General features: G+C 38.1%; 1 protein-coding gene across 2 annotated transcripts in view; it reads left to right on the top strand.

The window, feature by feature from the left end:
• Positions 1-16,599, top strand: part of CFH (complement factor H) — a 138,682-nt gene that overhangs the window by 18,843 nt on the left and 103,240 nt on the right. For both annotated transcript variants that reach the window (XM_081322661.1, XM_081322662.1), the window contains one exon: positions 13,744-13,820. The gene's annotated coding sequence lies outside the window, so the exon portion shown is untranslated. The remainder of the gene's footprint in view (positions 1-13,743; positions 13,821-16,599) is intronic.

Below are 16,599 nucleotides of genomic sequence, written 5' to 3'. Positions count from 1 at the left end.
TGCATATTTAAATCCAGGGAGCTAGAAGCTTAGGAACACAAAGACACCTAAAATCTACACATCCCACCCAAACTGGGTGGGCATGGCCAGCTCTACATCATTCGCATCAAGGGTGCCTATGAGGGCCTGGGCAGGAGTGGGACAGATCTGAGGGTCTCTGGCAGAAGGAGGGTCTCTGGGCCAGGGCCAAGGCAGTGGGGGCCATTCCCTCACTGTTTCCAGGATGGCTTCATGCGCCACATGAAACCACTTCGTGGGCCGGATCTGGCCCCCAGGCCTTGTGTTTGACATGTCTGCTCAAGAGGGTATAAAAACCCACTCCCTACATGTGCTCAGCCTTTTTTAAAAAAATCTCTTTTCTGCCAGACAATCCTCCTGTCTGGCTCTCCTCTTCAATAAACTACAACCTTCCTAAAGCAGTTGCCATGTTTATTCCCAACTTGGACTGAACCACGATGAAGACTTTTCTTCCAACACTACAAAACATTTCACAAGTAGCAAACTTATGGATTACTTTATTCTTTCTCAGCTGGATTTGTATCTTTCTTAAATCTTGTAAGCATATTCAAGGACTTTCAGGATGTGTTCTCTATTGTGTAGTTGCTGAAAAAGCAAGTTATCACAATACCACATACCAAGGAAGTGACCTCCTAAAAAAACATGCTTCCTTAAAGTTAAAAAGAACGCTAAATTATCATGTTGAAAGTGCTGATTTTCCCTTTTAAAATGCTAATAATGAAGCCTAAAATTTTAGACAACACTGCAACATGCTACAGTCGTAAATGTAAGGATTGATTGCAAAATTATTTTTTAGCACCATTGTATTTTTGAATGTTTGCTGCATCAAGCAATCTGTAAGAGAGGAATACTTGTGCAGGTTGAGACTATGTATTTTAGTACCAAATTGATTGTTTTTCATTTTTAAATTGGTCTTTTAAAATCATATGGCTTTAATAATCCATATAAATATTAATCTGCTACAGAGCTCTAAGTCTGAAATGTGGGCTATTCCACATAATAATGTGTCAGTAAGAGCGGTGGCTCAGTGGGTTAGGATGCTGAGCTTGTCGATCAGAAGGTCGGCAGTTTGGTGGGTCGAATCCTGTGTGCCGCGTAACAGAGTGAGCGCCTGTTACTCGTCCCAGCTTCTGCCAACCTAGCAGTTTGAAAGCACATGAAAATGCAAGTAGAAAAATAGGGACCACTACGGTGGGAAGGTAACAGCGTTCCGTGCACCTTTGGCGTCTAGTCATGCCGACCACATGACCATGGAGACGTCCTCAGACAAGCACTGGCTCTTCGGCTTTGAAACGGAGATGAGCACTGGCCCCTAGAGTTGGAAACGACTAGCACGCATGTGCGGGGAAACCTTTACCTCTTTAAGAGCAACAATAATGCTGAGGAAAGAACTTTCCACAGTCCTTCAACAGATCCTTCTATTAAAAATTAATAAATCAGCTGTTACAGAATCGGAGCTTTCAAACTTTTTCATGTTTCAACTTCCCTCCGCCCAATACGCTCCCACAGAGAGGGCCTCCTCAGGGTGCCACCAGTCAAAGAATGCCGACTGGTGGCCCCCAGGGGGAGGGCGTTCTCTGTGGGTGCACCAGATTTATGGAACCGTCTTCCGGTTGAGCTCCGGATGGCGCCCGACCTTCGCTCCTTCCGGCACGATCTAAAGACGTATCTCTTTGAACAAGCTGGCCTGGCCTGATGGGATGGGGTTGGGTTTTTATTACTTTTAAATGTGTTTTAACCTATTGTAAGATTTGTGGGCACTTTGTTTAATCTTTTTTAAATTTTTGTATTCTGTCTTTTTAACATGTATTGCCCTGTTCACCGCCCTGAGTCCTTCGGGAGAAGGGCGGTATACAAATAAAATTAATAATAATAATAATAATGTTTTGAAATCTGTTTCTTAAAATAACCCAAACCTCTTATCAAAAAGCAAAGTTCTACTGATAGAAAATTGGCTTCTGTAGAATGATTTTTAAAGTGTATTGTATTTATTTTTGCACTTATCTCTTATGAAATTCTTATCAAGTTGTCATGGAACCCTAGGGAACCACAGAACAGCTTAAAAAAACTGATTGTAAAATTCTTGTAAATCCAAATTTTACTAAGTAGCTTGTTTTGAGAAGTTTTTATTGAAAGGGTTAATATAACTATGATGACTTTTTCTGGATATTATTAACTGATAATATTGAAAGTGAAAAATGCTTTTACTTTCTCTAGTACAATATGCCAACATAGGTGATATATTCACCATTAAAAATGTACACATTAAGTTAACGACAAAGTTAACTTTTTATTTGCTTAGTTTCTGTTCCTCTTTATTTTCTTCCACAGGATAAAAATTGTATTGAGATGTACGTTAGACAAACTGTTTGCATAAGAACTATAGCTCTTGAAGATACTTATCTAAATTGCCATTAATGAGGCAACTAGCAGTTACAGGAAAGAAATTACAGTATTTACTAAGAGTTGTATACTTCCCCAAGCCTAGGCAATTTACAGCAGAAATAACAATGTAGTAGAACAATCACAAAAAAACAAACAGCACACATCCCAATACTAAACATAACCTCAGAAATCAATGCCAGTGCTCCCATACAAATCACCAGAGAACAATTCAATCCATTAATATAACAGTGTTCCCCAGCTGTTTATAGACAAGCATCATCTTTATGACTGTCCAAGCAAAGATTGTTCTAAAGCAAGGTGGTTGCAGTTAAAGAAAGCCTGCCACAAACTTCCCAATCCCCAAGGGCTGGGATTCACAGTATGCTGTCCCAACCTGACTGTATCTGGTGAGCAGATTCCACTTGGAACAGACAGTTTGGAAGGAATCCAGGGCCCAAAGCCTAAAGGACTTTATTGGTTACAACCAGCAGTTTAGATTTCATACAAACTGACACTAATGCAGCTCCTGCAACATACTGTAGATATTATCTATCATATCTTATACTCCCTGCAGCTTCTGAATTGTCTTCAAGGACAGTACAGTAATTTGTAAAGCAAATTAAAGTAAACCAAGTACAAGGTGTTAAGGTCATGAATAAAACACAACTTTAATGTAGTTGTAGTGACAAAGACTTGATCCAAATCATTTCTTTTCATGCATCCATTTTTTTCTTAATGTAAAGAGCAATCTTATCATAATGCCTCCATTCTCTTGTCTAGACACTAATATATTATAAATCCCCTACTATCGTTTTATAGGTGAACCAAAACATTTCTTTGAGAATGAGGTCACATTTTATTTTTAAATCACTGAGTTAGGATGATAATAGGGGTATGAGTCCAGCCTTCCCATTTTCAAGTCTACATGATGTTCTACCTCTTAACGTATTCATAAGAAATTTGAAATTTACATTATCAGATACTGTAGTGGTTCAGTTGTTGAATTTATCAGGGAGACCTTAGTTCAAATCCCCACTTAACTGCAGAGCAAAATGTGTGACTTTGGGTCAGTTACTCTCAATACAACCCACCTTAACACAATTATTCTGTGGAAAAAGATTTACAAGAGATTTTCAAGTAAACTAGGTCTCAGAAAGAGAGAGAGAGAGAGATCCTTATCAACAGTTAATACTTTGCTTCAGTTTGGATTAATCTTACTATGCTATCGGAATCCAGGCAAACCGCAGTTAATCCTAAGAAATGCTTCTGAAAACTATTTTCAAAGCATGGTTTATTCTTTTTCCCTTTCCTCTGATGGCTTCGTGAGATTGAAAACATTTATTTACATATTAGTTTCTATGTGTTCACCCCAAAAGTACTGTAGGAATATGTACTGATCTGAACAAATGTACTGTCAGAAATGACTGGAGATGGGCAATCCTCCCAGATAACTGGGCCCATGAAGAGCTTTATAGGTGAGAATGAGTGTCTTGAATTGAACCTGGAAGTCAGCTGTCAAATAACGAAGCTCATGCAGGAGTGATGAAATAATGATTATTCCAAACTGTGATTTGTTGAAATAAGTAAAGTTCAACCCTTCAAGAAAAACATATAAAGCAACATTTGTTAATTGTGTTGCTATATTTTCTGTTATGTTCTTATATAAAATTGTTGCTTTGAAGTCTGTTTTTCCCAGGAAGTTCAATAGGCAAAAAAAATTGTAAAAAAATCTCTCCAAGGGGAAGTCAGAAAGAAATCTTATGAAAATAATAATACAATTGTAAATTTCAAAGTTTGGCCAGCAGGTGGAAGTTGGTGGAGAGTTCAGAAAGTCAAAGAATGAACCTGAAGAAGCTCTAGGAAAGAAAAATGTAAAATACAGTAATTCTAGATATAAACAAAAAACTGCACTAAACCAGGATGTGCTGAAATTAGTTATATTCTTAACTTTGATTAAACGAGAGAATAAATAAGATGGGTGTAGAAAGATGTGTTTTCAAATTCTAATTGCTGTTATAGCTAACTGTTCCAGAAAAGGATGCATTTAACTTCCTTCGCTTATGTGAACAATTTGTTTTTTTAATTGCTTTTTTCAGTCTTTTGTTTGTTGAGCTATGTATAATGATTTGATTTTTACCCCCGGTCAAACCCTTTTGCCAAACTATTCAGTTCATAATGAATTAACTAGATTATAAATATATTAGGTAAAGGTAAATGTTCCCCGCACATGCATGCTAGTCGGTTCCAACTCTAGGGGCCGGTGCTCATCTCCGTTTCAAAGCCGAAGAGCCAGTGCTTGTCCGAGGACATCTCCGTGGTCATGTGGCCGGCATGACTAGACGCCAAAGGCACATGGAACGCTGTTACCTTCCCACCGTAGTAGTCCCTATTTTTCTACTTACATTTTTACGTCCTTTCGAACTGCTAGGTTGGCAGAAGCTGGGACGAGTAACAGGCGCTCACTCTGTTACACGGCACACAGGATTCTACCCGCCAAACTGCCAACCTTCTGATCGACAAGCTCAGCGTCCTAACCCACTGAGCCACTGCATCCCTTATATAAATATATTACCATGGTTAAAAAGGCTTGTTTTAGAGGCAACCCAGGCAACCATAATGTGTCCTTTATAGCAGTGCAAAAGATCATAGATGAGCCAATTAGAATAACATTTTTCTCCAATCCATAATGGACAGAGGTATGCCAGCATAATATATTCTATTCCAATGACCTATCTATTTTCCCTTGGAAAATAAGGTTTGTCCTGATAGTTTTAATATTTATTTATTTATTTATTTATTTATTTATTTATTTATTTATTTATTTATTTATTTATTAATGGGACTTATATCCCGCCCTATATCCCGAAGGATGAATTAAGGAAAGTGATTGACAGAGTCTTCTCACAAGGAAAATATGCACTCTAGTAGAACTAGGATTGGAGATATTGGTGAATTGACAGAATGGCATGTTTAGCCATCCATCAGAATTTCATCTGTGGAGTGGGAAGGGGGTTGCCTACCTTTCCTTACTTATATGCTACCTCTTGGATGGTCCACCAAATACTTCTTGCTGTCTTGTGCCCTCCTTACATTGTTCGTCTTTACTTCCTCAATTTTTCATTCTCTCACGGCTACCCCCGTTCATCATTCACTCCAGTCACCTTTTGCACTGTTTGCTCTAAAACCCCTTGCATTTTTATTCAGTCATCTGTTATATCATTCACACCATCACCTGTTTGTCCTTCTCCCTCACTTGACCTTCCCCCACTTTATTGTTTACATATTATCTTCTCCATTGTCTCCTCCCTTCTCTGTTATTAACTCCACTGCTTACTCTCTCAGGGTTGTGTTGCATTCTCCTTGCTTATCCTCTCTTTTGTGAGCTCTGCTGTTGTGTCTTAATCTCTCCATGTAGAAAAAGAAGGGGAAAACACTGAGGTGGTTGGTCTGTAATGAAAAGTTTGGATTCTTCTACTTTCTGGATTCTTCTACTTTGGTCAATGTAGTCATGCATTGAAGAGATTGCATATTAATTGGGACATTTATCTAGCTGTGTAGTTAAGGAGCTCTTACACCAGGGGTGTCAAACTCACAACATCACATGGCATGTTGCAACGTATTGTGACTTTTTTTCCATTGCAGGCAATGGGGTGGGCGCAGTTTCACCATGATGCATCTGGCCCGTGCGGCAGCAGTTTGACATCCCTGTCTTACACTATCTGATTGGTGCTTTGCATCCGATGTCTAGTGCATACTCAAGCCTACTGCCCAAACCACAATATTAATGGAGGGAAGTCAGCAGTGATTAGAGGGAAAGGAATACTCGCATGCTGCCCAAAGCAAGCTGGGAAGATTCCAGCTCCTGCTATATGATCCCCATAGTCACTACTGAAGTACCATAAATTGTGTATAAAGCAAGGTTTGTGTCAAACAGTGATGGGAAATATCACTTTTGTTAACAGTAGTTCAAATACAGACTTAGCCTCATCTATACCCTGGAGATGAGAACAGTTAAGAACACATCATTAAGATGCAGTTAGGTGGAGTTCTGAAGTTAAACTAAATGTGTTACTTTACCCCACAAGCCCATGTTAACACATGTTCTTATAAAGTCCAGTGCGCTTCCACAGAGTGGGCCTCCTCAGGGTGCCTCCGATCAAAGAATGTCGATTGGTGGCCCCCAGGGGGAGGGCGTTCTCTGTGGGTGCGCCAGACCTATGGAACCGCTTGCCGGTTGAGCTCCAGATGGCCCCCAACCTTTGCTCCTTCCGGCGCGATTTAAAAACTTATTTATTTGAACAATCTGGCCTGGTTTGATGGGTTTGATGGGTTTGGGGTTGGGTCTAATTTTAACATAGTTTTAATCATTGTATTATATTGGGCATGATTATTTAATTCTTTTAACTTCTTTTAACTTTTGTATTTATATTCTGATATTTATTGCCCTGTACACCGCCCTGAGTCCTTCGGGAGAAGGGCGGTATAAAAATTTAATAAAACTAAACTAAACTAAAACTAAACTAAAGTCACTGAGCTTTAGTAGTTTGTATTTGCACTTTCCATAAGTTAGGGTTTTCCACATGTTATCTCTATGTTTTTATTAGTGACACAACCATAAATTCAGTGAGTGTATACTTTTTATCAAGGTCAATTTAATTCATTTTTAACTGATCATTGTGATTATAATTGTTGTCCTATAATATAAAGGCTAATATTTTATTTTTTACATACATACATAATGCTACCCAAAAGTCACCTCCAAATTTAAATAACTTTAAAGATAACAGAGCAAGAATTGCAAGGCAACACCAGATTAAATTTAAATTTAACTAGAGGTTGCAACACAATCTCCTCTGCATGCCCAAACACCAAAAATACTGAAAAAGGCCTATTAAAGGAAATGTTACCTCTGAGTCAAATTATCTTGAATTAAGCAGAATAAAGAAATACACATTTCAAACAATTTTTCCTTACTCATTAACTTGACAATAAACCAATCTTCAATTAATATTGCTTTGTATTGCTATATACTGCCACTGAGATACACTGTAGAATTTGTATGTGAACAACTGGTGTAATTTAGTCTAATTTGGAATATGGAAATTGGTGGGTATTTTTTGGAGAAGACAACCAATATCTGGAATGGCTATGGAGAGTTCGAAACGATGCTTCATTCCACTGAGTCTTTATCTGAAGTTCCTTTCAAGCCAGTTGCAATGTGGTGTCCTTCCTTACCGTGTGGAGGAAGCACAGCATATACTTCATTTTGGTTGGAAACAGCAGCATCTGCCAGCCACAAAAACTGGTGCTGATAGATCAGAGCAGTTAATGAAGATGGACTAACCCTACCTCTTTTCTTCATTAGACTCAATTATTTTATGTTCACAGATAACTCTTGTTATGGAAGTTATTAAACTCCTGGGAGTTCAGAATATACATGAAAAAACCCCAAACAACATGCAACAGTCACAAGTGTGAAAAGGGGTCATAAGTCACTTTTTCAGTGTCGTTGTAACTTCGGTCATTAAGCGAATTGTTATAAGTTGAGGACTATCTGTACTTTTGCTGTGTGGGTTTAATTGAAGACACTTGTAAATTTCTGCAAGGAAATCTGCCAAGGCACCAGACCAAAGGCATGGATAAATCAGGAACCTACTGTTCAACTAAATATAGTGTGAAGGATATAGTCATGTCTTATATTAACATATTTTGTTTTCAATATATTTTTTAATACCAAAAAGACAGAAAGTGCAACAGGAAATGCATTGCATCATATGTTCCATCTGAAACTTTCCTGTTAATGCAGATTGCTAGCGTTCACTGTTAGTTACCATCAGAAAAAAAAAGTTTGAATTTTATGTGCCATATTTAAATGCTACTTCTACTTCTATGCATTTTCTATGCTACTTCTATGCATTTTCCCTCTTTAGAACTCTTAAGCCTCCTGGAGAAAAAAATTGTTAGAAAGAATTGTTATTTTTTTATGCCCACAAACTAAAATATCAGGGAATTCATTGCATTAAAATGATTATAAAATATCTAGTTATGCATAATAATGCATAACAACTTCTAGAAATAAAGGAGTGTTATTTTTTTCCCCACTGGAATTGATAACTAACGGTCTGTGTTGATTTTATGGTGGACCTCCCCAGAGCTACTTATAACCCAGTTTTGAAGTTACAGTGGCCATTCCCCACCCCACGTAGTCACGTGATCAAATTTTGAGCACTTGGCAATCGGTATGCATTTCTAGCCATTTGTAGCATCTCTTGGTTAAAAGGTAAAGGTAAAGGTTCCCCCACACATGAGTGCTAGTTGTTTCTGACTCTAGGGGCTGGTGCTCATCTCCGTTTCAAAGCCGAAGAGCCAGCGCTTGTCCAAGGATGTCTCCATGGTCATGTGGCCAGCATGACTAGACGCCAAAGGCGCACGGAACGCTGTTACTTTCCCACCGTAGTGGTCCCTATTTTTCTACTTGCATTTTTACATGCTTTCGAACTGCTAGGTTGGCAGAAGCTGGGACGAGTAACAGGCAATTTTTAGTATCTTTTGCTGGAAGCCAGGATTTACTTCCAGTTTCTAGCAAAAAACATCTATTGGCCAAAATAGATTCATTTAACAACTGCCGCAGAAAAGGTTCTGAAATTGGATTCAGTCATGTTCTGAAGCACTTAATGACCACCGTGATTTACAACTGTAATTCCAGGCTCAATTACAGTCATAAGTTGAGGACCACCTGTACTGCAATGCTGTGATCTTTTATTTTTGAAGTAAACACCACAGAAATCAGGTAGATATCTACTCAACTGTGCTGGATATGCCACATCCACACTTTTAAATCTAGGAGCTGCTTTTAATGGGCAAAATGTCACACCAAGTATGAAACCAGATTTAATTTCAAAGGCTGCTTTTACTTTTCAATGCATTGTTTTATATCATTGCTACTTTTAGAATATTGCAATGTTTGATTGGCAAATATTGCAGGAAGATTATTTACACAATGTTCCGAGAAGAGACTCCCTCTGGCCAGTCCTTCAGCCAAAAACAACTATAAACTTCATTTGAACTGGACAAAGTTTAAAAAGAGAATGAAGCAGTATACCATCTAAAATAAGAGTGCATTTCTAATGAAAAGTGAGATGAGAATGGGAAAAGTTGAAGAAAACATCAAATCCATATTACATCAGATTCCAAAACTGAAAGCAGAAAAAGTAGATATTTCAGTTGCATTTATCCAAACATTTAATTTTTCCTATATATTTCTAGACTTCATTGTATGGTATTTTCTTTGTTGCCATTTCTTCATCTGTTTGTTTTTATTCTGATGCTATTACTATCTTTTTGACCCATCTAGATGGAGAAAACAAAAATATTAAAATTTAGAATAAGACGAAATGACATCTTACTTTTGGACAACTAATTTACTATTATGTAAGTGAGTAGTAGGAAGGGACGCGGTGGCTCAGTGGGTTAGGACGCTGAACTTGTCGATCGGAAGGTCGGCAGTTTGGCGGGTCGAATCCCGAGTGCCGCGTAGCAGAGTGAGCGCCTGTTACTCGTCCCAGCTTCTGCCAACCTAGCAGTTCGAAAGCACGTAAAAATGCAAGTAGAAAAATAGGGACCACTACGGTGGGAAGGTAACAGCGCTCTGTGCGCCTTTGGCGTCTTGTCATGCCGGCCACATGACCACAGAGACGTCCTCGGACAAGCGCTGGCTCTTCGGCTTTGAAACGGAGATGAGCACCGGCCCCTAGAGTCGGAAACGACTAGCACGCATGTGCGGGGGAACCTTTACCTTTACCTTTAAGTGAGTAGTGGTAGAATATTTTTTAAATCAGGCCTTCAACATCTGAAAAACAGCAGTGTTGTTTTTATACACACATTTTCGAACTATATTCACTAACCAGATAGCCAATATTTCCCACACTATTCCATGTACAGACATCAGCTCATCTGGCTATGAGACAACTAATGCTTATCACACCTGAGAGGAGATGAACAGGGTAGAACAACAGCTAATGACCCTCTTTTACCGGTCTACTATAGAGAGCGTCCTCTCGTATGGTATTGTGGTTTGGTATGCTGGTCTGATAGCCGCGGACAGGAAAGTATTACAGAGGGTAGTGAGCACAGCACAAGACATTGTGGGCTGTTCCCTGACACCACTGGATGACATCGCCAGGGCTCATTGCCTTGGAAGAGTGAGGAAGATTTTCAGGGATGACTCACACCCTGGACAGTATCTCTTTACTCTCCTACCATCGGGTAGGAGATATAGGAATATAGCCAGCCATACCAACAGGCTGAAAAATAGCTTTTATCCGTGGGCTGTTAGGCTTTTAAATGGGACATAATCTCTGTGAACTTATGCAGAATTGACTTGGGAGGCCGGTGTGTGGTGTAGTTGGTTCACATGGTGTGGTAGGATGGAGGGTTTGTTGTCACTGTGTGTTGAGGGGAGAGAGCACGGGGGGAGGCTCAGCTAATCTCAATGTACACATGTTGTACTTTGACAATGAAGGTTTATTATTATTAGCTTCGAGGGCTCAGGGAACATTGTAGAGCCCACACAATTCTGTAGTTTAACATCTGGAATGTTTAAACAGCTGATTATTTTTCTGGGACTTTCCCAGTTGCGTAATTAAGGATACCTCGGAAGCAACTAAATACGTGAATCATCAAATAAACATCAACAATTTCAGAACGATCTCTGATTCAGCCAAAGTGGGCTGTCTCCTCTCTTGTCTGAGGTGGTTGCCCTGCTCTTTCTAACAATGTAACTTGCTATTAAGTAGGGTAGCCAATATATTAATAGAGATATCTCTTATTCAGAAATAATTTTATTCATTTACTTATTTCCAGTGTTTATTATTTTTACAAGTAACCCAAGGTGATGAACACATCCAAGACATCTTCTCCTCCAATTTTCCCAACACAATGACCCTGTGAGGTGCATTGAGCTGAGAGAGTGATTGGCCCAAAGTCAACCAGCAGGCTTTCATGACTAAGGCTTCAACATAAAATAATGGTCTCACACTTTCTGCCTTATCTCTTGTCCTCCCACACATCCCACCCAAAAAGTCTTGTTTTTTTTAAAGTTTGCATCTGATAACTAGAAAGGAAATTAGTTGAAACCTGTAGATTTATTTCTCAACAAGTAATTAGTAACATATACTTTCTACTGTAAACCTAAACATATATTATTTGGAAATATGTTCCTTGAACTCAGTGGAATTTGATTCCAAATAAACAAATTAGGAATTGTGTGTTTAAATTGCTTTCAGAAAAACTCACTTGTATAAAGAGTATAAAGAGTTATTTACTGTAATACAGTATTTTACCATAATACTGTTCATTTAAAGAATATAATAGCAGAAGCTCAACTTTCATAATAATTCCTATTACATTCAATGCCTATTTCTCACCTCTTTTATTCATGACAAAGAATATAAGAGCACTGCAACTGGGAAGACTTATCCCTTGCTTGGTTGAAAGTTATAACTATTAAGAAAACAGTTAGCTATTGCAAGATTAGATGTTAACTGCAATGAGAATTATTTAGCAATGAATTTGCACAGGTCTGTTCACTAGTCCTACTGAATTTCTGAGAATGCATTAGAAAATCACTTATTCTTGTTTTGATTTCTGAAAATTCTATGATGTTGGAATATGTCTCATTAAACTCAATAGAATTTTGGTCAGAGTAACCAACCTAGAACTGAACTTCTCAGAGGCTGTTCTTCTAAAGCCTACATTCAAAAGTAATGCTAAACATAAAAATAAGCTTAGCAAGCTTTAATTTTGTATGATATCTTGAAAGCATAGGACCAGCCAAGAGATAAGGCTATGACTGGAATGCTCTGATTGTAACAAGTGCATGATTTAGCAAATGCTTTTTGTGCATGCAATTGCCAGAAATTTTTATATTAGCACTTATATGAAATTGAATATTTGTAGATGAAGGAAGTCGCCTAGAAATGTCAGCTGAGGTAAATCATTTTGAACATGGTACTATTTTTGATTTACCAAAAGTACTATGGAATGCATGATTTACTGGCTACATGGTTATAATTATGGGATGGATAAGCATGAACAGGAAAGGTCATGGCAGCAAGGTAGGAACATATCTAAGTTTGCATTGTGAAACCTGTTTGGAAGCTTTCCTAGACTCAGTGTCATCCAAGGAGTGGGTGTGATCAGAAATGTTTTCTGTCACCATAGGAAAGTACATTATGTAATGTCATTTGAGGAGACTAGGCCTTGCTACAGCTACTGACTTTCTAGGGTTAGCTATTCTTCCTTAATATAAGAGAGTCTTTAAATATATTTTGGATTTGTATAAAATGTGTTCCCTAAGTATTGGTGGATTCTCATACTGCACAGGTTGTCACTGTTTTTCCTTCAGTTCTGGAGCTGGTTCCAAATCCTAAAAGATTCAAATCTTTTGATTTATCCCAGAAAGTCAGTACTGAGAAGACCCCAACTGAAAGATTGGGGTCTTCTTCTTACTAATAAGCAGTGCTTTTTTGTAAAAGAAAAAGGTGCTGGAACTCACACATGTCATACAACCCGCCTTGTCTACCCTACAAGGTTCCATCCCAAAATGGTGCCGGAACTCCATTCTGAGCGTTCTGTGAGGAAAAAAAGCCCTGCTAATAAGTGCTTTTATGGAATCAAGTGCTAATTAAAACTGTCAGAGCTCATCATTTCAGGCCATAATGTGGTCCTCCATATCTTGACTTAGAATTGAATTACTCAAGTGAAACTATAATATTCATAATGTTTTTTTATTAATGACTAATCTCAATCGTATTGCTTTTTTATCATTCTTTTTACGAATACTGTGCTTACTGCAAAGCATCTATAATTAAGTAAAAAAGGTGCAACTTTCAAGTAAATAAAAATAATAAAATAAGTCATTGTTTTGATTTAATTATGTCATACAACTTTCAAAAAGCATTGCTTGCAATGTCGGTTCCAGGACATGTGAAATGAACCTGACAGCTGACTGGAAAGGTCTCATTTCTGTCTGATAATAGGAAGTTATCTCTTTTGCTGAAATTATTTGTTATGGGCTAAAAACCATCATCATTATAGCAAGTTGTTAAATATGCCTTGGTAATTATGCCTGTTAATAACATAGATATTAAAAACATGGATTTGTTATAGTTTCAGTTTTTGGAGTAGAGATATATTTATAAAAATTATATTGCAGAATACAAATGAATTTTAATGGTACATACTGATTATCAATGAGTACAAACTGTAGACGTTTGTACTCATTGGTGGACCAATGGTGGATCAAGCCAAAACCACTCAGTCCAACTTTTTGTTCCCCAGTAGCCAATTGGATGCCAATGAAAATGCACAAAAAGAACAAGATGTGGATTTCCAGCTACCCAGATTCTGGTTTCAAGGTGAGTGGCCATTTAAATGTTTTAAATAAATAAATGATTGAGATAGAAACTTTCTGTGGATGATAATTTGTAGATAGATATTGTTATGTACTGGGCTCATTAGTAATACCACGTGGGTTGCTGGAGCAGCTAACGGCTCTCCAGCAACCCAGACTACAAGTCTCCAGAGCTATAATTGGCTATCCCTAGGCGGCAACGGTTGCTTCAAACCTATTGGCTGCCGCCTAGGAGCTAGACTATATATTGCAGCTAGTTGCAGCCATTTGCCAGTACAGATTCTGCACAAAATAAAATATGAGTTTCCCTGTACTGTTACCTCGTCTTCATTCCTGCGCCAAAGAACCCGCTATTTAACAGATACATATGCCTATTATTAATGAATGCAAACTGTAGATTTGTTGTTTGTGGATCAAGCCAAACCCACCCAGTCCAACATTTTGTTCTCAAAACAGCTAACTGGGTGCCAATGAAAATTCACAAAGATGACAACATGTTTTGGTTGCAAGCTGCCCAGAGTCTTACAAATGTTTCAAGTAAATAAATTAAATAAATGAGATAAATAAATGAATCTTTCTATAGATGAGCCCTAGTAACTGGAATTAACTTGCTTGTTACTGTAATACAGAGGAAAATAATAACTTAATAGACTTATATTCTATGATCCTTTAATCTGAAATTATGACTTGTAATAGGCTGACATCTGCTCTATATTTTCTGGTAGCAAGTGCTCTAGTTTGATCTTTGCTTAAATTCTCTTCATTCAACTTAATCGAACAACTTTTTAAAGCATTTAAAACTTTGAAGAGAATTAACATTATTCTTTATACTTGCCAGGATTATAACTCTTTTTTTTTTCAGAAAAAAAATCAGAAAATTTATATGGCTACTCATCCAAAACAAATAACTTCCCTTAAGATCTGCAGGTTAGAAGTCCTAGACAGAAATCAGCAAGGCTCCAAAGAATAGATCTGCTGTATTGCCAATCTATACTGTATGTGAGAAACCAACAAGTGGATAATAAAATGGTGTGTGTTATCTTTCAAGGTCTGATTAGCTCTCCTATTCAAAACTTTAAGGAAATACTTTATCTATTACGTTTCTGGTGAAAAGAAATCAATCAACGTTAAACAAGAAAAATTACTGGCAAAGATTAATAAGTATGGGTATATTGCTCATACATAATCAGCATTTCTTCTTTCGTATCTTGCATAGGTTAAAGTCTCTGGCACATGTAAACATTTTGAATAACCATATTAGAATGTAAACAGTACTGCTTTCATTTTGCTTTATTACTATGAACTTTAAAGAAGAAAAGTGGAGGGAAAATCAGATGTTATGCTTCTACACACATTGACCCTTTTAAATTCATTCCAATCCAGCAGGATGTTGGAAATGAGGGACTCAAAATTTTGTCTGCACTTCAGCAGCACAACTCCCAGAAAAATGATCAGAGAAGGCTCAGTTGGTGTTGAAAGACAAACTAGCAAAAGAAAAATCAAGTCTGAAAATAGGATAGGTTTAATTGGGGGAGTTAAAGAGGAAAAACAATCTGAAAAGGTTTTCGTAGTGCATTCTTATGGGTAAAGAAGCTGGACAGAATCAGAATGTTCTGATTGCACCCACCCAGTCAGCATTCTTGCTGTTCTCTCCTGCTCATGTGATCCAGAGCAAAATGAATGTAGCAGGCTGGTTCTTCCTAGTACACATAGAAATACTTAGGTATAATACGAGCAGAAACACACATACTGTAAAGATGTAACATGTTACTTTATTCTACAGAAGAAATACAGATGTCTGCACTGGCCACTACTAGCAAAGGGTGAGAAAGGAAGAGTTCCAACACTCGCTGCCAGCTTTCCATAAGGAAAATCATTGGGAAAGTCAATAGGAAGTCAGAAGTCACTCCCACTGACATATATATATTGTCCCACTGACAATATATATTGTCCTCCATAGTCATTCTGTTTTTTCTATTTGGGCAAGAAAATATCTCTAAACCAATGACACGTGATTCTCATTCACAGTGTCCCCTGACTCCTTCAAGTCATAGTGAAGGCCTGGGGAGGTTGCAGGGAGAAAATTTATGGGGATCATATGACCACAGCTGACAGTGGGTTTGGATTTGCAACTTCATTCCTGTTGTATAGTGAGTTCGTTGCGCAGGAATGAAGACGAGGCGAGTGAGTTCAGCACAGAACATGGTTTATTGCTTGCAGGATCTGAACTGGAGAACTGAGCTGCAGCTGCAGCAATTTATAGCCTGGCCCCTAGGTGACAGCCAATAGGTTTAAAGCAACCCATTGCTGCCTAGGGGCAGCCAATAGCAGTACTGGAGACAGGGAGTCTGAGTTGCTGGAGAGCCATTAGCTAGCTCCAGCTTACCACGTGGTGTTACAATTGAGCCCAATACATAACACCCCTCCCCTCTTAGACCAGACAACATCATAGCAACAATTAGCAAAACAATACAAGTTACAAGATTTAACATCATAGCAACAGTTAGGCAAGTTACACAAATTTAACACCAGAATGAATAGGCTTCCATTAACAGCACACTAGACAGTTAACAACATCATAGTTCCATTATTGTTTCAGTACAGCAAGTCAATAGTACAGACAACATTAAAGTTCCTTTATTTTACAACATAATCTGCTACATAAGTAGGAGGTTTGCGTGCCCTTGTGGAACGCCTCAGGGTTCCAGTCGCTTTCTGGTCTACCAGCTTACCCATCGGGCCAGGCAGACCAGTGTCCCTTGATGCAATTGAGTCAAAGGAAT

The sequence above is a fragment of the Vipera berus genome (assembly GCF_964194415.1).
Source record: "Vipera berus genome assembly, chromosome: 3".
Classification (NCBI taxonomy): Eukaryota; Metazoa; Chordata; class Lepidosauria; order Squamata; family Viperidae; genus Vipera; species Vipera berus.
This window is presented reverse-complemented; position numbering and strand designations above follow the sequence as displayed.